The following is a 24498-nucleotide window of genomic DNA, read 5'->3' on the forward strand; positions in this document are numbered from 1 at the left end:
TTTATAATATTTATCTTAGGGTTTATATATGTTGGGTTTATAATATTAGTCCCTTGGGTTCATAATACCTTGGGGTTTTAGTATTAATCCCTTGGGTTTATTATTCCCTTGGATTTATAATATCAATCCCTTGGGTTAATAATATCAATCATGGTTAGCCATCATCAATTATAGCCAACCATGGTTAACCATCGTCAACCATGGTTGAATATCGCATTGTGACATTGATTGTCTCAACATGAAGATCAACCATGGTCAACCATGGTCCAACATTGCATTGTAACAAAGATTGTCTCGATATGAAAATCAATCATGATCCACCATGGCAACATGGTTCGACGTTATATTATGATAAGGATTGTCTCAATATGGAAATCACCCATGGTCAACCATGTTTATTTTATGTTTTACAATATTTATATTAAGGTTTATATACCTTAAGTTTATAATTTTTATCCCTTTGGCTTAATATTCCCTTGGGTTTATAATATCAGTCCCTAGGTTTCATATTCCTAGGGTTTAATATTATTCCCTTAGGTTTATAATCACTTGGGTTTTTAGTGTTAATCCCTAGGGTTTATAACATTGATCATGGTAAACCATGTTTTATAGTCCCTTGTGTTTTTAGTATTAATACTTGGCGTTTATTATTCCCATGGGTTTATAATATTAATCATGGTCAACCATGGTTAACCATGTTTTATAATTCCAATAATGGTCAACCATATTTTATTAAATCAATCGTTGTCAACCATGGTTAATCATGATCAACCATGGTCCAATGTTTCATTATGACAAATATTGTCTCAATATGAAAATCAATCATTGTCTCAACCATAGTCCAATGCCGCATTATGACAAATATTCTCTCAATATGATAATCGTGGTCAACCTTAGTTAACCATGGTCAACCATGTCTCATAAAATCAAACATGGTCAACCATGGTTAATCATATTCAACCATGGTCACACGTCACATTCTGACAAAGATAATTTTAATATGAAAATCAACCATTGTTAAGCATGGTCAACCATGGTCCAATGTCACATTGTGACAAGGATTGTCTCAATATGAAAAGCAACCAAGGTCAACCATGTTTATTTTAGTGTTTATATTAAACCTTCAGTTTAATATTATTCCCTTGGGTTCATAATCCCTTGGGGTTTTAGTATTAATCCCTTGGGTTTATAATATCAATCCCTTGGGTTTATATTATCAATCATGGTCAACCATGGTCAATCCTAGCCAACCATGGTCAACCATGGTCAAATATCACATTATGACAATGTTTGTCGCAATATGAAAATCAATCATGGTCCAACGTCACATGGTGACAAAGATTGTCTCGATATGAAAATCAATCATGGTCAACCCTGGTCGAACGTTGCATTGTGATAAGGATTTTCTTTATATGGAAATCAACCATTGTCAAACATGCTTCTTTTAGGGTTTATAATATTTATCTTAGATTTTATCTATGTTGGGTTTATAATTTTTATCCTTTGGGTTTATTATTCCCTTTTTCTTATTAATATAAGGGTCCATATTCCTAGGGTTTAATATTATTCCCTTAGGTTTATAGCCCTTTGGGTTTTTAGTATTAATCCATAGGGTTTATTATTCCCTTGGGTTTATAGTAATGATCATGGTCAACCATTTTTTATAAATTCAATAATGGTAAACCATATTTTATAAAATCAATCGTGGTCAACCATGGTCCAACATCCCATTGTAACAAAATTGCCTCATTATGAAAATAAATCGTTGTTTCAACCATGGTCCAACCTTGCATTATGCCAAATATTGTCTCAGTATGATAATCATGGTCAACCATGATTAACCATGGTCAATCATGGTCAACCTTGGTCAATCATGTTGAACCATGTTTTATAAAATCAAACATGGTCACCCATGGTCAATCATGGTCAATCATGGTCAACCATGGTAAAACGTTGCATTATGAAAAAGATTGTCTTGATACAAAAATCAACCATGGTTAAGCATGATCAACAATGGTCCAACGTCGCATTGTGACAAGGATTGTCTCAATATTAAAATCAACTGTGATCAACCATGTTTATTTTAGTGTTTAAACTATTTATCTTAGGGTTTATAATATTAGTCCCTTGGGTTTAATATTATTTCCTTGGGTTCATAAACCCTTGGGGTTTTAGTATTAATCCATTGGGTTTATAATATCAATCCATGTGTTTATTATTCCCTCGGGTTTATAATATCAAGCATGGACAACCACAGTTAATAATAGCCAACCATGGTTAACCGTGGTTGAACATTCCATTGTGACAAATATTGTCTCAATATGAAAATCAATCATTATCAAGCATGACCAACCATGGTCCAATGTTGCATTGTAGCAAGGATTGTCTCAATGTGAAAATCAACCATGATCAACCATGATCAACCATGTTTATTTTAGGGTTTAAAATATGTATCTTAGGGTTTACATACCTTAGGTTTTTAATTTTTATCCCTTCGGTTTATTATTTTCTTGGGTATATAAGGTTTATTATTCCTAGGGTTTAATATTATTCTCTTAGATTTATAATCCCTTGGGTTTTTAGTATTAATCCCTAAGTTTTTTTATTCCCTTGGGTTTATAATATCGATAATATTCAACCATGTTTTATAAATTCAAACATAGTCAACCCTAGTCAAACATCACATTATGACAAATATTATCTCAATATGAGAATGAACCATGGTTAACCATGGTCTAATGTCATATTATGGCAAAGATTTTGTTGATTTGAAAATCAATCATGGTCAAGGATGGTTGAATGTCACATTGTGACAAGGTTTGTCTCAATATGAAAATCAACCATGGTAAACCAAACTTCTTTTAGTGTTTATAATATTTATCTTAGGGTTTATATACCTTGGGTTTAATATTATTCAACCATGGTCAACCATGTTTTATAAAATCAACCATGGTCTAACGTCGCATTGTGACAAAGATTGTCTCAATATGAAAATCAATCATTGTCTCAACCATGGTCCAACGTCGCATTATGACAAAGATTGTCTCAATATAATAATCATCGTTAACCATGCTCAACCATGGTCATTCATGGTTAGCCTTGGTTAACCACGGTCAACCATGTTTTATAAATTCAAACATCGTCAGCCATGGTAAATCATAGTCAATCATGGTCAAACATCGCATTGTCACAAAGATTGTGTTAATATGAAAATAAACCATGGTTAAGCATACTCAACCATGGTCCAAGGATTGTCTCAACCATGTTCAACCATGGTAAACCATGTTTATTTTAGTGTTTATAGTAATTATCTTAGGGTTTATGGACTTTGGGTTTATGAGATTAGTCCTTTGGGTTTAATATTATTCCCTTAGGTTCATAATCCCTTGGGATTTTAGTATTAATCCCTTAATACTAAGCTAAGGTACTATAAGGAGGTGATCAACCCCACCCTCGATAACCAAAATTATCTCTCTATGTTGACTAGCACTAAGAAGAAAATGAATAGTGCTATGATTAGAACTAACTCTCACGAGCTTCGTAGTTAGACCGATCGGTAGTCTACTCCCAAGACTCCCTAGGACGATAGAATTTGTCAAATTTTTTATACTAACTAGGCGGAAGATGAAAATCACTTCCTTTTAGACTACCTGACTCTTGCCCACATACACTCTCAATTCCCTATCATCAGCCACACCTCCAATCTTCTTGAATTATTAAGTCAGACCAATTATAACAACCTTGTAACGCTTCTTTCCTTGCTCTTTGATCACATAAATAAGATTTTGAAAATGACAATAAGACTCTCGTTTCTTCAGGTCCAATAGACCACATTGGACTTAGTGGACCACCACCACCACCACCAAATAATTAATAAATGATTTAATTAATTATGCATTGAATAATTAAATTAAATAATTAATTATTTAATGAATAAAATAAAAATAAATAAATGTATTTATTTATTATTTAATAAATAAATAATTAATTATTTAATGAACTAATTAATAATGAATAAAATATAAATCAATAAATTAATTATCATTAACATTTATTAATTAATAATGTTATTAAATTTATTTAACAATAAAAATAATAATAATAATAATAATAATAATTAATATTAATATTAATACTAATTAATAATTATAATTATAAATATATATCAACTACATTTATTAATTAATATAGTTGTATTAGTTATATATAAGCTTATTATATATATGTCTAGTATTAATAATTTTACTTAGATTTTGCATTTTCATTAAAATTACACTTTTTAAGAAAATCTTTAATTATCTCTTAGACAATATTAACATTATTGTTAGATATGGAAATTGTCAAATTACCAATCCCAAGCATCATGAGAATGAATGAATTTGTAAGCGCTCCGTGCACTTTTGATAGTATATAATTTTATTTTATTTAAAGATGAAGTTTGAATCTATATAGTTATAAGAAGAGCTTTGGCGTAAATCACATATAGAAAGATCTTTATCGATGCGTTTCGAGCCAACAAGTGTGGCTCATCGTCAGGACAAGTTGAAGAAACAGATCCAGCTTTGCGTGTTAAATAGTCTAAGCAGGGCCTCCAACAGCTCTCTAGATTAACGGCTAGCTTTGACTTAGGGACAGTCAAAAAGTCAAATTGATTATTTCAAGGAAGATAGTAATGACCATACCTATATATAAATATATAATTATATAAATGAAATAATTTAAGAAGGGGTTTACTTTAATAATTAGTTAAAATGTATAATTTAATAATTAAATTTTTTTATTAAATGGGAATTAGTTAAATTGAAGACCTAACTTATTTATAAATAAGGTAAATGTAATTAAATAAAATAAATAATAATAATATAAATCGACAAATAAATACATAATAATACTATATATTCGCTAAATAAATAAATAAATAGATAAAAATCTATATAAAAATAAATAACAATAATAATAATAATAATAATATATGAATTAGTTATGAAAGAAATAATAGAGTTAATAATGATAAGAAAATAACTAATATATATCCGTTAATAAATAAATAAATTACCAATACTAACAATATATAAAAATTAGTTACGAAAAAATAATAAAATAATAATAATAATATATATTCCTTAATAGATAAATAAAATTAGTATATAATAAACTAATAATAATATATATCAAAATTAGTTACGAAGAACTAATAAATCAATAAATAAATAATAATAATAAAAACATAAGTAAATAAATATTTGTTATAACAATAATAATTGGGGAAAAAAGGAAGACTCAACAATAATAATAATAATAATAATAATAATATATATTCTTTAATAGATAAATAAATAATTAATAATAATAATAATAATAATAATAATAATAATAATAATAATAGCTATGATAATAGATACCAATATCAATCAGGGAAAAAGGAGCGACGCAAAATAAACACGAGAAGGTCTGGAAAGAGTCCAAAGCCAAAAAGGATAAACCCTAGGAGATAGGAAGGCTCCAGGGGAACGATGAAAGCGAAAAAGATGAAAGAGGGGGGGAGACTAAGATGAAAGGGCAGGTATCCAACATCTACTGATCTTCCAGTCGTCATCTCTATTGACGGCTGGAAGATCAGTAGATGTTGGATCCCTGCCCTTTCATCTTAGTCTCCCCCCACCCCCCCCTCTTTCATCTTTTTCGCTTTCGTCGTTTCCCTGGAGCCTTCCTATCTCCTAGGGTTTATCCTTTTTGCCTCTGGACTCTTTCCACGCCTTCTCCTATTTATTTTGTGTCGCTCCTTTTTCCGTGATTGATATTGGTATCTATTATCATAGCTAATATTTATTTACTTATTATTATTATTATTATTATATATATATTTTTAATTAATTAATTTATCTTATATTATTTTTTATATATATAAATATATTTTAATTAATTATTTATTTATCTATTAAGGAATATATATTATTATTTTATTATTTTTTCGTAACTAATTTTTATATATTGTTAATATTGGTAATTTATCTATTTATTAACGGATATATATTAGTTATTTTCTTATCATTATTTACTTTATTATTTCTTTCATAACTAATTCATATATATTATTATTATTTTTTATTTTTATATAGATTTTTATCTATTTATTTATTTATCTAGCCAATATATATTATTATTATATATTTATTTGCTGATTTGTATTATTATTATTTATTTTATTTAATTACATTTACCTTATTTATAAATAAGTTAGATATTCAATTTAACTAATTCTCATTTAATAAAATTTTTTAATTATTAAATTATACATTTTAACTAATTACTAAAGTAAACCCCTTCTTAAATTATTTCATTTGTATAATTATATATTTATATATAGTTATGGTCATTACTATCTTTTTTAAAATAATCAATTTGACTTTTTGACTGTCCGTAAGTCAAAGCTAGCCGTTAATTTAGATCGCTGTTGGAGGCCCTGGTCAGAGTATTTAACACGCAAAGCTGGATCTGTTTCTTCAACTTGGCTGGTTCGGAACGCGTCGAAAAAGGTCTTTCTATATGTGATTTACTCCTTATAACTATTATGGATCACAAAAGTCTCAATTCAACAATTCATTTATATAATTGTAAATAAAAATAAATTTATAAATTAAAACATTCTTAATTTTTTAAAAATAGTTGTTAATTTGAATCTTTTAACTATCTTACAATTTTCATGTCGATTATTTTTTAATTCCTATATTCGAAATTTTGAAATATGTGGGAAGCTTGTTTAATTAAATGCAAAGTCATTTGGCGTCCATGTAATTCGATGTGAAGCTACTACTAAATGCAATTTATATTTTTGGATATATCGCCTCGTATCTAAAGCATTGGCATCTCATACTACATTTCTGTGAATAATATATTAACCCGATTTGATTGTGATTGGCACCATGGGACATTCTGCCCAAAACTTAAGATGGGTTCAGATATATTCGCTCACGGGTTAATACAGCATTGAGCGACGATTTCTGATTGGCACCATGGAATGTCCCGACCGAAAGATTCTCCAATGCATTCATTCGCCGGTCAAAGCTGCCATGTATTTCTGATGTCATGGATACATGAGACGATTCACATGAAACCAAATAAATGACATGAATTACTTCCCTTACCCTTGAAGGACGAGTCACATGAAACGTGTTGTACCAATTGAGTCACATGGAATTCTTTGTTATGCTCCAGTCATGTCACTTATGTGATACAGAGCATTCCATTTTCATGATTAATTAAATGCTTGAGGCTCATTTATACGAAACTCATCCAAAGGCATTCCAATGTCTTCGCTCCAAGTAGTCTTCCATCCGATATCTGAAATGATCACTTTGAAGATTCGAAATACTGACACCAAATAAATAACATGAAATTACTTCCCTTACCCTTGAAGGACGAGTCACATGAAACGTGTTGTACCAATTGAGTCACATGGAATTGTTTGGCATTCTATTTTCATGATTAATTAAATGCTTGAGGCTCATTTATACGAAACTCATCCAAAGGCATTCCAAAGTCTTCGCTCCAAGTAGTCTTCCATCCGATATCTGAAAGGCATTCCAAAGTCTTCGCTCCAAGTAGTCTTCCATCCGATATCTGAAATGATCGCTTTGAAGATTCGAAATACTGCATTAAATTGTTCATGTTTTGCGCTCTACACTTCCCAGAATTCTGCGTTTGCGATCATTTCAGCAGGAACGGGAAGATGTGAGAAGGATTTTTGTTGTTTTATCTTTATGTGCAGGATTGAAATGGGCAGAATTGGAAAGAGTTCGTTACATCAATTCTTCCAACCTTTTGGTTTAGAGTGCTCTTCTCATGACTTCCTTAGTCAATGGGGTGGGAGAAAGCTAGATACTTTTGAACTTGTTGGTGATAATGAGGTATATCAAGCGGAACATCTTTGTATCGCTGTTCTGTATCCTCTCTTATACTTCCTCTACTGTCGTAATGTTCACTTATCCACTAAATTCTCACATGAAACACACACATTTTTCAATTTCATTTCCCAGCTACCTTTGTATTAAATCGAGCATTTCGATCCGTTTGTCCCAATGTTACTCAATGAGTACATACCTTTTCAATCTGTTTTCCACAATTCCTTCATAACCATCTGTATCATTATTTGTAATTAGGCCGATAGGTTTTCCTATGCATTAACACTTGTTAACATTTTTACCTAGTTCTGTTACATCAAGTGAGACACTTTCAACCATTGATTTGAAGTCTCATTTAGCAAGCATGAGTTGCACTTTCAATGTTTTTTCCAAATATTAATTGAGTTGCCTTCTTTTCCCCTCCTGGTTCTGCTGTGCATTGTACCTAGCCCTGTTATGCAAACAAGAAGTTAAATCCATCACAGAACCTCACAATGTCGGATATAGCTATTGGAACCAGATGCAATATATTCTCTGGGCACTGGGTTCACGATTTATCGTACCCGCTGTATGACTGGAGTAAATGCCCTTATATCGATGGCGAATTCAACTGTCAGAAGAATGGAAGACCTGATTCGGACTACCAGAAATGGAGATGGAAGCCTGGTTACTGCAACCTTCGAAGGCACGAATACAAAAATCCCAAATAAATTTATATGTACACTTTGCTCGAGTAATTAAATATTATATTGCAGTGATTAAAATGATTTTGCTGTTTTATTGTCGCTGAGGGGGAAAACATTAATGTTTGTGGGAGATTCACTGAATCGAGATCAATGGCAGTCCATGATTTGCCTTCTTCACGCAGCGTTGCCGCAAGGCAGAACATACGTGGTTTCTGGAGATATTCTTTCCAGTTTCAGAGCCATGGTGGGTACTGGTAGCTTAGTTAATATGATCTCTGTGATGTTATTGTATTAAGCTAAATTGTTATGATTTGGGTATTGGCAGGATTACGGAGTTACAATGTCATTTTATCGAGCTCCGTACCTGGTGGATATGGTGACCACTACGGTTCAAGGACAAGCAGAAAGTGGTGCTTCGTCTGGACTCGGCCGAGAGTAATGGCAGAGGATGGAAGGGAGCCGATATTCTTGTTTTTAACTCGGGCCATTAGTGGACTCACAGAGGCAATCTCAGAGGGTACTTTTACGCAAGCCATTAATGGTAACTGTTAGATTTTTGACTCTGATCTTTTATGGCACTGTGATCTTTAATGGCGGACTGGATGACTGACACTTTGTTCGGGTAAAAAAACAAAGCAGTTGGGATTACCTGCAGGAAGGGAATACTTTATACACGAGCATGGATTTGGCTTACCGGAAAGGAATGACTACGTGGGTAAAGTGGATTGATTCCAACATCGATACCAGCAGAACGAAAGTCCTTTTCCGCAGTTTCTCGCCCTCGCATTCCAGGTTTAGTAATCTCAGATCCGGTTGAAAATGTTAAAAAATTGCTTGTGATGAATGGCGTTTGCTTGATTTTTTAATGAATCTTTGTGCTTTGCAGTACTATGAATGGCGGTAACTGTTACTCGGAGAAAGAACCTACGGCGGGGACTTCGTATCTGGGCGCCTATCCTCCCTAATTCCAAGTGGCGGAAAGCGTTGTGAGAGCTATGAGATCGCCTGTGTCGTTTCTCAACATAACGACGCTGTCGTTGCTCAGGCAGTACGCGCACCCTTCGATATACAGCAACGATTTGACAGTCGGGCAACGGAAAAATCCCCAGCGCTACGCAGATTGCAGCCACTGGTGTCTGCCTGGGCTTCCCGATATCTGGAACGAGATCCTCGGCCCTCTTCTACCCCTGATCTCAAGCTCCTTTGTTCGGCTCTCTTCTGGGCCTGATCACATCATTTGTAAACATTTTATTGTTGTAAGCTCCTTTATCGGCTCTCTTCTGCCCCTGAGCGCATCATTTGTAAACATATGTACGCTTGGAATTGTCAATACATCGTTGGCGGGATGAGTTTCGATCACGAGACCCCTCGCAATAATAAGCTGGCGGGACGAGTTTCGAGCTCGGGACCCCTTGCAACAATAAGCTGCCCGCTCAGTTCACCGTTTACACTTTGTGATTCGCCGTTGCTCGATGTTAGAGCCAATAAATTTTTATTTCCCATCTGTATCATATTTATAAGTTTGTTTTAACCTCAAGTTGAAATTCCAAGTAGCTCCATATTTATATTTGTGTACCTTTATGTATAAAAATAACTTCATTGATTTTGAGTTTATGTTAAAATGTAAAGTTGGATTCGAGGTCAATTAGTACTGAAGTTCTGTTTTGTTTGTTTTTTCATATTGGTGGATAAAATAAATTTTTCAGTTTCACAATTTTTGTTACAATATTGACTTTCTTAGCCTTTTACAATGTCAAAATTATAGTGAGCTCGGGAGGCTTCTCTCTAAGCTTTTTGAGCATAAGAATAAAATCTTAAATCAAAATAGATAATTTGTTTCTTTAGGTCCTATAGACCATTATTTGGTCGCAGTGGAGGTTAACCATCATCATCATCATAAAAATAACTTCATTGATTTTGAATTTATGTTCAAATGTAAAGTTAGATTCCAGGTCAATTATTACCGAATTTCTGTTTTGTTTGTTTTTTCACATTGATGGATAGAATAAATTTCCTTATACAAAAGGTATGTATAAAAATAACTTCATTGATATAAATTTCGTTATATAAAAGGTATGTATAAAAATAACTTCATTGATTTTGAGTTTATGTTCAAATGTAAAGTTGGATTCCAAGTCTCCTCGTACCGAATTTCTGTTTTGTTGGTCTTTTTTCACATTAGTAGATAAAATAAATTTCGTTATATAAAAGGTGGTCTTTGAATTATATTACAATGCTTTAATTTAATTGATTTAAATATTAATTTTTATTGAAAATTAAAATTGATTTATACAATTATAAATGGATACAATATTTTAAGAAGAAAATTAAAATATATTTTAAAAATTGTAAATAATTTAAAACATAAAAGGTAAATATATTTAAATGGATATATTTAAAATGGCTTTTTTGGGGTTAATTTCACAGTATATTTAAATAGACAAGTATTTTAAATATTTATGAAATAAGTTTGTAATGTCTCAACAATTTATTATATAAATTTTGAGGTTCTTTATAAATCATTTTTTACAAATATTAAAAAAATGATGTAAAAAACAACTTATTATGTAAATTTGAGATTAGTTAAAAAACATTTTTTATAAATATTAGAATAATTTATGTAAAAATTAATTAAGATGATACATACCAATTTTACAAAAGTATTCTTAATAATGTGTGAGGATATGTCATTGGTTAAGTTTACAATGCCTTGCTAATTTATTATGTAAATTTGAACCAATATTTATGATGAGTTTGAGGTTATGATTTTGATGAATTTGAATTGCATCGACATTTTTTGCACATCGTCTGAATGCATTAAAATTGGAAGGAGTCATCTCTTTGCTTTTATTACAGGAAGCCCTTTTTATTTTTTCGAAAGTATAAATAAGATCGAGCCGAATATGACAACATTGTCTTGATGTAGATGGCCTACTAGAAGAATGATGGCTGGGTTTTTGAAATGTTTCCTCGTTATTCATGTTGTGCTGTCTATTTACGCCAAGTTTTATAATTTATTCGGTTTAACAAATATCTACAAATAATATATATGTTAGAAATTTGACCACTATAAACTTGCAATTAGTTAAAATATATATGCTAGAAACTTGACCATATAGGCAACCTTTCCCTGGTAACATATAGGCATTTTCTGATACTCTTCATGAGGAATTTATTTTTTCTCAAGATGCCTTCTTGCATCTTTGATTGCAAAGGAAGAAGTTGCGAAATTGGGAACGGTGATTGGTATAGACCTGGGAACTACTTACTCCTGTTGTGGGGTTTACAAGAATGGTCATGTGGAGATTATTGTCAATGAACAAGGCAACCGTATTACCCCATCATGGGTGGCATTCATGAAAAATGAGAGGTTGATTGGAGAGGCTGCCAAAAACTAGACCGAAGTCAATGCCAAATGAACCAACTTTGATGTCAAGAGACTCATTGGGAGAAAGTAAGTACTCTGATCTTTGATTTTCCCATTCATTAGACAATTATATTTATTCCAAGTCCAATTCTCACCTTGATATTGAACCCACAAGGGTGCTAGTCATGAAATTGGCATGTTAAGTCAAGGGTCGAGCAACTTTCTGGTTGGGGTCAGATCAGGATTTGATTTCTGCCCTGTCCAAACTTCAAGAGAATGATTTAAAACTTTTACTTGATGTACACAATTAAATGAAAACATTTGTTATATATAGGTTTGAAGACAAAGAAGTTCAGAAGGATATGAAATTGGTACCATACAAGATTGTGAACAAAGATGGGAAACCTTATATTCAAGTTCAGGTACGAGATGGAGACACAAAGGTATTTAGCCGTGAGGAAATCTGTGCTATGATTTTGACTAAGATGAAGGAGACTGTAGAAGCATTCCTTGGCAAGTCTATAAAGGATGTTGTGGTGACTGTCCCTAGTATGCTTTCTTTTCAACCTTTTTTTTTATGAGGTTTTGGGTAACCAATTGTTGACTGCATTGTGGCTGTTAACTTGTGGGTTTGTGCAAATTATTTCACTGATGCACAGCACCAAGCAGCGAAGGATGCTGGTGTTATTGCTGGCTTGAATGTAGCTCGTATTATCAACGAACCCACAGTTGCAGCAATAGCTTATGGCTTGGACAAGAAGGGTGGAGAGAAAAATATTGTTGTTTTTTATCTTGGTAGTGGCACGTTTGATGTCAGCGTTCTGACTATTGACAATGGAGTTTTTGAGGTTTTGGCTACAAACGGTGATACCCATCTTGGAGGTAATCTGTCTGAACTTTGTCTCGCAGTTTTACATTACGAATTTGAATACGTGCACGGTGGTTATCATTGACTTTTTTGGTTGGATTTCGAGCTTTGAACTTACCGGGATGTACACTAATATGCAGGTGAGGACTTTGACCAAAGGATAATGGAATATTTCATCAAATTGATCAAGAAAAAGCACGGAAAGGATATTAGTAAGGATTGCAGAAATGAAATAAGACATTCAATGTGTTCCTTGTAATATAGATATAAACAAAACATCTAAAGAAAAGTAATTGCACAATGATCCAGTCCAAGGAAACAAGGTTTTGCACAAACCAATTAACTCTTCTAGAAAAATTCAACAATTCCAATTTAATAATCCTATCCGCCTCTCTTTATAACTTTTGAGACAATTGCTAGTAGTACTGCAATCTGGCATATGTAGTACTGCACTTCTATTTGATTTTTCTCCACCATTCTTTGGAACCACATTTGACAGCGTCAGATAGTTCGATATGATGCTTTATTGCAGGCTTTTAAGTAGAGTTTATCACAGTAAACAAATCCGGATTCTACTCTTCCAATACAACAATTTCTCAACAACGTAGGCGAACATGTCCTCGTTTCCCATGAAATCCATTTCCATGCTTCGTTGCAAGCTTTTATATAGTTTATGGCAGTTTACAAATCTGGAGTACTCTTCCAATGCAGCATTTTGTCAAGAATGTAACGATCTATCAACAAAATATCAACACCTTTGTAATGTTAAGCTATTTGAATTTTTATATGTACTGTATTTTGCATAATAGTACTTTATATTTTGCATAATAGTACTTTATGATTTTTTTTCAAGAATGACAAATTTTTATCTTAAAACTTCTTTCATCAGATATTTTCGATGGGGGTACTTTTTTTAGTAACTGACTTAATTTAAAACTTCTTTCCTCAGGATTTTAGATGCAATTAGATTTCGATCTCATCTCAAGCACGCAATCAGAAGTACAAAACAAATTGAAGTTTTAAGTCCATGAATTGATGTGGAGATTCGGTTCTTATTGTGTATTTAGATTTGGTAAAAGGAGTAGAGTTATAATTTTACCAAATAGAGCAGATCTAGCGAGTTCTTGTAAAAGTTGATAGAGAAAATAGATATACATGCAGTTAAATTAGATTTGATGTAGAGGTTCACATATCTTGTTCGTCACAGCGGTTAAAGCAAATTCATATGGTTAACTACAAAGGTTGACTATTGAGAATAGCGTAGATAAAAAATGAAAGGAAATGAAATTATCACATTATAAATAACCCTAATTTCAGGGCAAAGAGTGAATGAAATCGTGAGTATGCCTACCTTTCTTCTCACCACTGAAGCGATGATTTTCCACACGAAGCAACTTCTCCCTATGAAAATGCTAGGTGTTAGGAGAATGATATAGGGTCTCTTATGGCCGGAGTCTAATTTTGAAATCAAATTAGCTCTGCCTTACTGAGATTGTAGCCTTGACACAGCTGAACTTTGGAAGGTTACGATCTCAGCGAGATATAAATGATTTGATTTCAAAAAATATTGTACTCCTAATGCCCAGCATTTTCATTAGGGATGTTACTCTGTGTGGAAAACCACCCACTAAGCCAAAAAACAACCATGGACAGAATGGCGGGAAAGAAGGTAGGGATACTCACGATTCCATGGACTCTTAGTCCTGAAATTAGGGTTATTTACAGTGTGGTAATTTCATTTCCTTTTATTTTTTTATCGAATTTATTCTCAAAAGTGAACATTGGTGGCTAACAATATGAATTTGCAAAGATCACCACCAATGAAGCAGACACACAACCATTTGTGGCTAACAATATGAATTTGCAAAGATCACCACAAACGAAGCAAACACACAACCAAGGCTCCAATGCACAGAAATAAAGTATTGATACTCACAATTTCATTCATTCTTTGCCCAACATTTTCATTAAGGGGAGGTAGCTTCTGTGCAAAACCACCAATGAAACAGATAGACAAGCAGGGCTCCAATGCCGAGAAAGAAAGTAGGGATACTTATGATTTCATTCATTATTTGTGGTGAAATGAGAGTTATTTATAGTATGATAATTGCATTGTTGATAAATTCAACTATTTACCAATACCTTTTTCACTCTCACATTTTATGATTACAACCATCCCATAAGGTAATGTAACATGGCTATTGTTAGAAAATTATTTTGCGCCTTTGAGATTGCTTGAGAAGGAAGTTGACCATTTACAACCATCCCATAAGGTAATGTAACATGGCTAATTGTTAGACAATTTATTGTGGGCCATTGAGATTGTTTGAGAAGGATGTTGACCATTTCCTTGGAATGTAACATGGCTAATTGTTAGACAATTTATTATGGGCCATTGAGATTGTTTGAGAAGGATGTTGACCATTTGCTTGGAAATTTTTCTCTTGTGGAATGGCATGTGAATGATTAACCAATACCCATAGAATATCATATTCCTGAAGCTTCTCCACTATGTTTATTGTATATATCACATATGTTTCAAGAGTTTTTTTTGGGAACTAAGCTCTCTCTATCCATAGACTAGGGTTGAACAATTTTATAGCGATGATAAAAAGATAGCTAAATATACAAATTAAAGTGTTTTTTTATTTATTTTAATTATAAAGGTTTATATTTATAATTTAATTTTAATTTTAAAAAAATATAGTTTTATTTTTATTATTTATTTTTTAATTTAATATAGAAATATATATTTTACAATTTGATATAATAACACATAAAATAATTTTACTTATATATTTAGGATTATATCAATTTAGATTTTTAATTCAAGATCTATTAAGGGTCGGGGAAGGATTAACTCTTATTTTACTCAAGTCTCTTTTCACTCTAAATTTTAGAGGTTTACATCTAAGAGATTTGATCTCTATAGACTCATGGTAGATACAAAGTTAAGATGGATCTAGGTTAATATAATTTATCAATGACAATAATGTAAAATAACATAAAATACCATTTTATATATATATATATATATATATATAACACTCATTGTTTTGAAAGTAAATGGTTAAAGGATGTTAAAATTCCATAAGGTAATCTATATTTTATTAATCATATATGCAATTACATATATATAGGAGTATTGTCTCAAGATAGGAAAACTATCTCGAACATACAATCTGTTTGTTGAGAGAATATTTCAACCACAAAGTAAACTAGGGAAACCACTCTTATAGAATAGGAATAGACTCTTCACATAGAAAATCACAATTGAGGCAAGTAGGAATTAATATTCCAATGCACCCGCTTAATGAGTACATGTCTTGATATCAGGCTGCAATGTCTAGTTGTGGTCAAACATAAAAGAATATGTTGATGTCCATATAAAGGAGTAACCATCCACCGGAATGCATGGGTGCCAACCACTGCAACCGCCACTCTTGTAGGATGTCCTTTGCATACATGGTTATGTCAACCATTATAACTACACACATGTACTTGTACCTGTAAATCCCCCTCCAATATCATCATGGGTTTTACGAGATTACCCGTAACTATGGTCTGGGTTTTATCGGATCACCCTCAACCATGCCGCCAAGGGCTCTTAGCCACCAAGGCTCAACTCATCCATGACGGCTCAACATAGCCACGAAGGCTCTCAAGCTGCTCTAGGCCAAAAATCTGCTACTAAGGCATTCTAGCCACTCTGGGCCACAAACCTGCCACTAGGGCACTCCAGCCACTGAGGCTCACCAAAGACCTCACTCAACCAGGCCGAGGGTTTTCTTGGCTAACCCTAAACCATGCAAACAAGAATCTCTATCCCACTTCACTCTTACATGTGGTTTCTGTCTTACCATAAACCAACACTGCAAATACAAAGTGGTTTCTAGATTACCACGAATTGTATGGGGATACACATGCCTTACAAGCCTTACAACACAACTCCGACTTTTGGAGTTACTAGGTACATACATTACAAATACCACTATAAAACATCCTAGATTTGCTTACTATTAAAATGCATGACTCATAATACAACATAATATTGAGTCTATTCTACAAACACAAACAAACTTTCAAGGCCATTTGAATCCTTTGCCACGCATCTTGGATACACCATACCATTTATATGCTCGAACACACCACTACTTTCCCACATGAATATTGTTGGCTTTGTAATTTAGACTCTTTGACATTTTCATTTTTAACTTTGGCATGCACGTCCTAATCTCCATGTTCTACCTGTCATCCATTAGAGTCGCGAATTCTAACAAAATGACTTCATATTGAGGTTGTGAATCGCAATATGTATACAAATTTCCAAGACTTATTTACCTTTATCGATACCAAAAAATACACCATGGGTAAAAATACATTGGGTATAAACTACAAAGTGTTAGTCATGTGAAAACAAGTAAATGAAATGGACGCGAGAAATAATGACATGGATATATATAATATTTACCAAGGAATCCTTTCATTCCCCGTGCCCATTAAAATTTGTGGCAACATCATGTGGCCTGCCGTGCCAACCAGTTATCAGATAATTCAACTATGCACAGTCATAATATTCGTGCACCGAACTTAATATGCTCACAAGTCCATAGTTGTTGCACTATGAACAAATCCTTCAAAATCATGTGGCCTCTCTATGTCGGCCCTCAAAGCTCCACCATCATGGCTCATATGTCCACCATGGTCTTGTTGTAGGAAGCGGACCAAATGTGTGCCACGACGGCCAGCAACAACTTAACCAGGAACCATAGGCACCAAACAGGCCATTTCTCTATGCCATTTCTAGTGGTAGAGTCCAAATACAACAATCTAAATGATATCCTTCATGTAAACTTCATTCATATGAATAAAAGGAATTTATTTTGAAAATCAAAATAAAACGTCACACTCGAATAAAACATGGACTAGTGTTGTGGTAAAAAAGAACAAAGGAAATATTATTATTGTAAGATGACCCAAGTTCGAACCCTAGTAGAGAATTATAAGCATAATTCAGCCAATATCTTTGGTGTATCGCGTAATTTGGGTACAACCGCGAGTATAAGGATTGGCTTAGGAGCCACGTCCACAATTGTAATAAGGAACCCCACATCTAGTGCACGACACCCTATCCCTGTTGAGGGCACCATAACTAATATGGGTCCTCCACCACAAACTCCTCCAATTCGATTCCGAGTCCATCAACATTTCCTCCTATTTTTCAAAGAAACTGTTGATTGAACCACTGCATTGTCCGTTCTTCATTGCCCAGTTCAGCACGTCATCACCGGCGTCCATGGCACCTACACACACCACTACAATAAGCAGAAGCAGGAGTCCCGATGCCACCCGCAGACCACTTAAAATTAACCACAGGTTTTTACAGATGATGGAAAAACTTTTAAAAAACTAAAAGAAAATATACTTCTCCCTTATTTCCCTCAACCCATGACGGGCCAAGCTTCCTCAACCCAACACAGGTTAAGCCCACGAGGGGCGAGGCCCTCAGGGCTCTGAAACCATGTTAAAATTCAATAAAGGAATCTATATTTTATTAATGAGATATGCAATCACATATATATTGTTGAAAATAGCAACAGGAAATGCTAAAAATAACATTGCTATAGATAACGTTTCACGATATATTCCAATTTTAATCTGTCCTTGAATTAAAATTGAGAATTAAAATTCGAATTTAGTCTTAGCAGTTGTTTGAAAAATAATTAATTAATTCATCCTGGATTAATTAGTTGGAGAAATTCAAACATTAAGCCTTTGTGAAGACATGCAACAGTTATCCCTTTGATTGAGGAAGTTATCCCTTAATTAAGGAGATAAGTATGAGTTGTATTTGAGTTGTAATTAGTTAGCTCAGTCAACTAAGTTAAGTCCAGTTAGATTAGTTCCAAACAGTTTGTGGAACTGATTGTGAGTTCATTTAGTTAATGCATGCATGCATGAAACTAGTGTACTTCAGATAACTGAATATTTTATCATAAATAACTCATGCATGTCAGTACAGATAAAGACCCAGTTGAGATTAAAGCCAAGGACAATGTACTATAGCTGGAGCACCCAAGGAAAACTGCGCAAGGAAATAGGAGGCTTGGAGGGCAGAGGGAAAGGCATATGTGTTGTCTATTCTATCTATGAGCAACTGTGAGGGATTGTACTGAGAGCTAGATAGCTTGTGAGCCAATGCTTTGTGTAATCCTAAGATATTTCCATTTGTAGGATAGTAAAGATAGTGGGATTTTTAGCTGAGGCTTTCCCCAGAGTATTCTTCTGTGTTTCATGTGTATGATTTCTTCTTCTCTATTATATGTGTTCCAATTGATCTTCCTCAAATTGATTAAGCTTCCACAAAGTTTGATTGTAGAAGTATATCTAGTATTTTTCTTTAGTTACATTGCATTATCAGGTGATCTACAGTGAGAATTTCTACATGGTATCAGAGCAAAGGTGATCAAAGAAGAGAAGAGTATACTGTGAAGGGAAAAGTTCAAAGTTTGTAGTTGCTGATTGTAAGTACAAAATCGATTTCTTATCACATCTCAAAGTTCACCAATGGCATTCAATGGCTTGAGACTCTAGTATGCCCTGTATGGCAACTCGAATTACATAGCATGGAAGGATTGCATGGAAGTGGTATTAGGAGACAATGGTTTGAAGGAATTCATTAATCAAGAAGTCCCCAAGCCAGCTGCAGCTAATGCCCAAGAATTGGCCGAATGGAAGAAATGTGTGGCGAGAGCGAGGATTCTTCTAGAGGGAGTTCGAGACCATATTGTCTCAAGTTTCCATGGGAAGGAGACTCCATTTTCAATGTGGAAGAAAATGAAGGACCTATATCAGAACAACAATGACCAGAGAAAGCTGGCACTGAAGGACAAGCTTTGGAAAATCATGTGTGAAAAGGGCGACACAATTTCTACATATCTAAACAAGCTCACCACCTACAAAGATGAGCTTGGAAGTGTAGGAATCACGAAAGCCGATGATGATATGGTGAGTCTTGCTCTCCTCGGTCTTCCTAAGAGTTGGCATAGCTACCAGGACTCATTGAATGGAAGAGAGAAACCGTTGAATTGGGAACGACTGTGGTCACATTTGATGCAGGAGGAGATCAAGAGAAGCACTAGAGATGGTTCTTCATCTAAGCATGATGATGAAGAAAATATAGCCTTAGCTAGTAAGGTGAGGAAAAGGAAAGGGAAGGATTCCCATTCCAAATCAAGTTCTTCTCATGGTGGGAAGAAGATTGACAAATCTAAAATGAGATGCTTTAATTGTCATGAGGTGGGCCATTATGCAACTAATTATCAGAGAGGAGGTCACCTGAGTAGTACACTGGTTACATGGCCCTTGTCGGGGAATGTGTGGAGATCGAACCATCTTCCTTTGAGGAAGCAGTGCAACAACCGATTTGGGTTGATGCTATGGTGGAGAAGTATGACTCCATGGTTCGGAACAATGTTTGGAATGTGGTTCCAAGACCAGATAACACATCAGTTGTGATTTCCTATTGGCTTTACAACGTAGAGCAAGCTGCTGATGATAGTGTGGAGAAACACAAGGCAAGATTTGTTGCCCATGGTTTCTCACAGGTCAAAGGGATCGACTACGATGAGACTTTTTCTCCTATAGCAAGGTACTCATCAATCAAATCAATATTTGCACTATCAACACAGATGGATGTGAATACTACCTTCCTCAATGGCGAGATTAAGGAAGAGGTGTACATAGAGTAGCCGAAAGGATTTGAGACATTCGATCGTGAATCACATGTGTGTTGACTCAAGAGAACTTTGTATGGGTTGAAACAAGCACCTCATGCTTGGTACACCAATATTGACAACTACTTCACTGGGTTGGACTTCACAAAGAGTGAAGTGGATGCAAACCTGTACCATATCATGGTAGAAGGTAAGACATTGATCATTGTTCTTTACATTAATGATCTAATACTAATAGTTGATGATCAGTTGATCAAGTCTTGCAAGGAGGATCTTGCAAGAGAGTTCGAGATGAAAGACATAGGTCTCATGCACTACTTCCTAGGCATGGAAGTGTGGCAGAAGGATGGCGAAGTGTTTGTGTCTCAAGGCAAGTATGCCAATGAGATACTTAGGAGATTCCACATGGAGAAGTGCAAGCCCATGCAGACTCCTCTAGCAAGTAACTGGAGGAAGGAGGATGCTACTTCAGGTGAGGTGGTAGTGGCTACAATGTATCAGTAGCTTGTGGGTTCACTAATGTATTTAGTGAACACATGACGAGATTTGTGCTTTACGGTGCACCAACTGAGTCAAGCTATCGTTCACCCTACCAAGTTGTTTTGGAAGGAAGATAAGCATGTGTTGATATACCTCAGAGGCACATATCAGTATGGATTATGATACAAACAGACAGAGGGAGTGAAGCCGTAGGGCTTCACATATGCAGATTGGGTAGGGAATCCATCAGATCATAAGAGCACATTAGGAGGAATTTTCAACCTTTGTTCAACTATTGTTTCTTGGTACAACGGGAAATAGAGGTTAGTTTCACTTAGCTCAGCAGAGGCTAAATACATGGCTACAAGTGAGACAACATGTGAAACCATTTGGATGCAGAAAATTCTAGTTGGTCTGTTTGATCAAAGGATGGATCCAGCTGTGATCTATTGCGATAATTAGAGTTGTAGAAAACTCTTTGAGAATCCTGTATTTCGTGATAGGTCCAAGCACATTGACATTCAATGCCATCATCTTCGACACTGTGTGGTGAAGAGAATCATGTTGTTGAGTATATTTCAACTAAGGAGCAAGACGCTGACATTTTTACTAAGGCATTGTCAAAGTGTAAATTTGAGTTCCTTAGAGACAGGATCAGGGTGACAGATGATTCCTTTCTTGTTGAGAGGGAGTGTTGAAAATAGCAACAAGAACTTCTAAAAATAGCATCGCTATAGATAGCATTTCAAGATATATTCCAATTTTAGTTTGTCCTTGAATTAAAATTGAGAATTAAAATTCGAATTTAGTCTTAGTAGCTATTTGAACAATAATTAATTAATTCATCCCAGATTAATTAGTTGGAGAAATTCAAACATGAATTCTTTGTGAAGACATGCAACAGTTATCCCTTTGATTGAGAAAGTTATCCCTTAATTAATGAGATAAGGGTGAGTTGTATTTGAGTTGTAATTAGTTAGCTCAGTCAACTGAGTTAAGTGCAGTTAGATTAGTTCCAAACAATTTGTGGAACTTGTTGGCTAGTTGAATTGTTTATTAATTAAACAATCAAGTACCACATTAATTGTCAACCTGGGAAAGTCTTTTTATTCCAAAGGCTACTGCGTACTGTATGTACTTAAATTCTAAAAGCATTAAAAAGCTGTAGTATACGTAATTCTTACGCTAAGTCATCACAGTACTGATAAAATGAAAGTAATTAATTAAGACTACAAATCTGAAAAACAAGGTGATGGATGCTCTGTTGGCAAAGGATCAGGACCCTATCCTCCAGGTGGGGACGTTCAGCACCTGCCCCTGTAATCAGATTGCTAATACACACTGCACTCTAATTCACCGGTGAGAAACAACTTCAAGCAATTAATGAAACAGAGTACTAGCAAAACAGAAATACCAGAGGTAATGCTACAGAATCCAAACAGAGTACCAGTAGAAAGAAACTATTACACACTTACACACTTGACAGAAAAGTAAATGGGTGAATCTTGTGAGGAAGGTGGGCCCAGTCCTTCTCACAAGATTCCCCGGAACACGAAGGCTAGATTAAGTGCTCAGAACAATTTTCTATTCATCTGCCAAAAGATTCAAGTACAATAAAGTTCAGACTTGCTGATGTCTCTCAAAATCTCACTTACAGACTCCCCCCCCTTCTCATGTAGATGTCTCCTCTTTATAGAGGAGACATCTATTACAATAGATTATTACAGTTCATTCAGTTAACCCATTCTATCAAAAATAAGAATTACAGAACGATGTTACAACAGTATAATAATATATTCTTTCCTAGGTTCTGGCTGTTACACATCTAGTAACTGACTTCGACCGTCTTCTTGGGATCTTCGCATTCCTTTGCCGTTTCCCCATGCTGTTCCTGATTTAGGCAATGGTAACTGTGTTCTACCCGCTTTAGACATCTGCTTGATCATGCCGCGTCAGCGTTCTTCAGATAGTTGCCGTTTGTTGTTCGCAGCTGTTGCAAAATAGCTTGCTTTAGATGATTGTTGTTGCTGACTGTAGCAACTGCGGAGTTGCTGCTTCTGGTGTTGCAGCAACTGCGTAGTTGTTGTTTCTGGTGTTGCAGCAACTGCGTAGTTGTTGTTTCTGGTGTTACAACAACTATAAATTATAATTCCTGCAAGCTTAAGACAATTACTTGGCAACTTAGTCAGTTTTCCAAGGATAAATATAAAGATACTCACGAATATGCAATGAACAATTAAACATATAGATATGCGGAATGTTACTTCACACCTTGGGGTAATTAAGTCATTATAAAATCAAAAGCTTTCAACCTATGACTGCAAAAGGATAATGTTATGGAAAAAATATAAGGTCACAATTGGTCAATTCTGAGTCCCAACAGAACTAATTGTGAGTTCAGTTAGTTAATGCATGCATGCATGAAACTAGTGTAGTTTAGATAACTGAATATTCTATCATAAATAACTCATGCATGTCAGTATAGGCAAAGACCCAGTTGAGATTAAAGGCGAGGACAGTGTACTATCAATTGCAAGAATTTTCCTATAAGAAAATCTCTTGCATGCAGAAGGAATTAATTCCTTGAGGATTGCACAATTTTACAGTGTGTTGGAGCAGTGTGTGAGATCAATGTCACACAAGGTTATAGTTGGAGTACCCAGGGAAAAATGCGCAAAGAAATAGGAGGCTTGGAAGGCAGAGGGAAAGGCATATGTGTTGTCTATTCTATCTATGAGTAGCAGTGAGGGATTGCACTCAGAGCTGGATAGCTTGTGAGCTAAAGCTTTGTGTAATCCTGAGATATTTTGACTTGTATAATAATACAGATGGTAGGGTTTTTAGCTGAGGCTTTCCCCAGATTATTATTCTATGTTTCATGTGTATGATTTCTTCTTCTCTATTATATGTGCTCTGATTGATCTTGCTCAAATTTATTAAGCTTCCGCTAAGTTTGATTGTAGAAGTAGATATAGTATTTTGCTTTAGTTACATTGCATTATCAGGTGATCTACAATGAGAATTTCTACATATACAGGAGTATTGTCGCAAGATAGGAAAACTATCTTGGACACACAATCTATTGGTTGAGAGAATATCTCAACCACACACCAAACTAGGTAAACCACTCCTATAGAATAGGAACAGACTCTTTATATAGAAAGTCACAACTCAGACAAGTAGGAATTAATATTCCAACAAAAGAAATATCATAGAACTAGTACATCTATATGTTGATGAAATCTATAGAAACATGTGTGGTTTTTTTCGTTTCATCTCACTTTTATGAGTACTGAAAAAATCACAAGATGAATCTCTGACGATACACAACTCATGTAGAATAAAATATCTTATTATTATTACTATAATAGAAAAAATAAGGGACAACTTAGTTGGACTAATACATCAATCTTTATAGCAAGAAACCACTAGCATGGAGGAAATACAAGCTTGGATGGAA

The 24498-nt window shown here is 34.3% G+C and overlaps 3 pseudogenes across 1 annotated transcript; all 3 read left to right on the forward strand.

Annotated features, from left to right (window-relative positions):
- Positions 1-7548: 7548 nt before the first annotated feature.
- LOC149176714 (protein trichome birefringence-like 43 pseudogene) lies at positions 7549-8682 on the forward strand (annotated as a pseudogene).
- Positions 8683-8693: 11 nt separating this feature from the next.
- Positions 8694-10093, forward strand: LOC149176715 (protein PMR5-like; annotated as a pseudogene). Its single transcript, XR_016258663.1, has 4 exons — positions 8694-8831; positions 8913-9104; positions 9227-9379; positions 9474-10093. The product of XR_016258663.1 is annotated as a protein PMR5-like (transcript).
- A 1439-nt stretch (positions 10094-11532) lies between these two features.
- On the forward strand, positions 11533-13081 carry LOC149176716 (luminal-binding protein-like; annotated as a pseudogene).
- The last annotated feature ends 11417 nt before the right edge of the window (positions 13082-24498 follow it).

The sequence above is a fragment of the Pinus tabuliformis genome, chromosome 4_1 (assembly GCF_031772625.1).
Source record: "Pinus tabuliformis cultivar Carrire ecotype Pingquan chromosome 4_1, CPIR1, whole genome shotgun sequence".
Classification (NCBI taxonomy): domain Eukaryota; kingdom Viridiplantae; phylum Streptophyta; class Pinopsida; order Pinales; family Pinaceae; genus Pinus; species Pinus tabuliformis.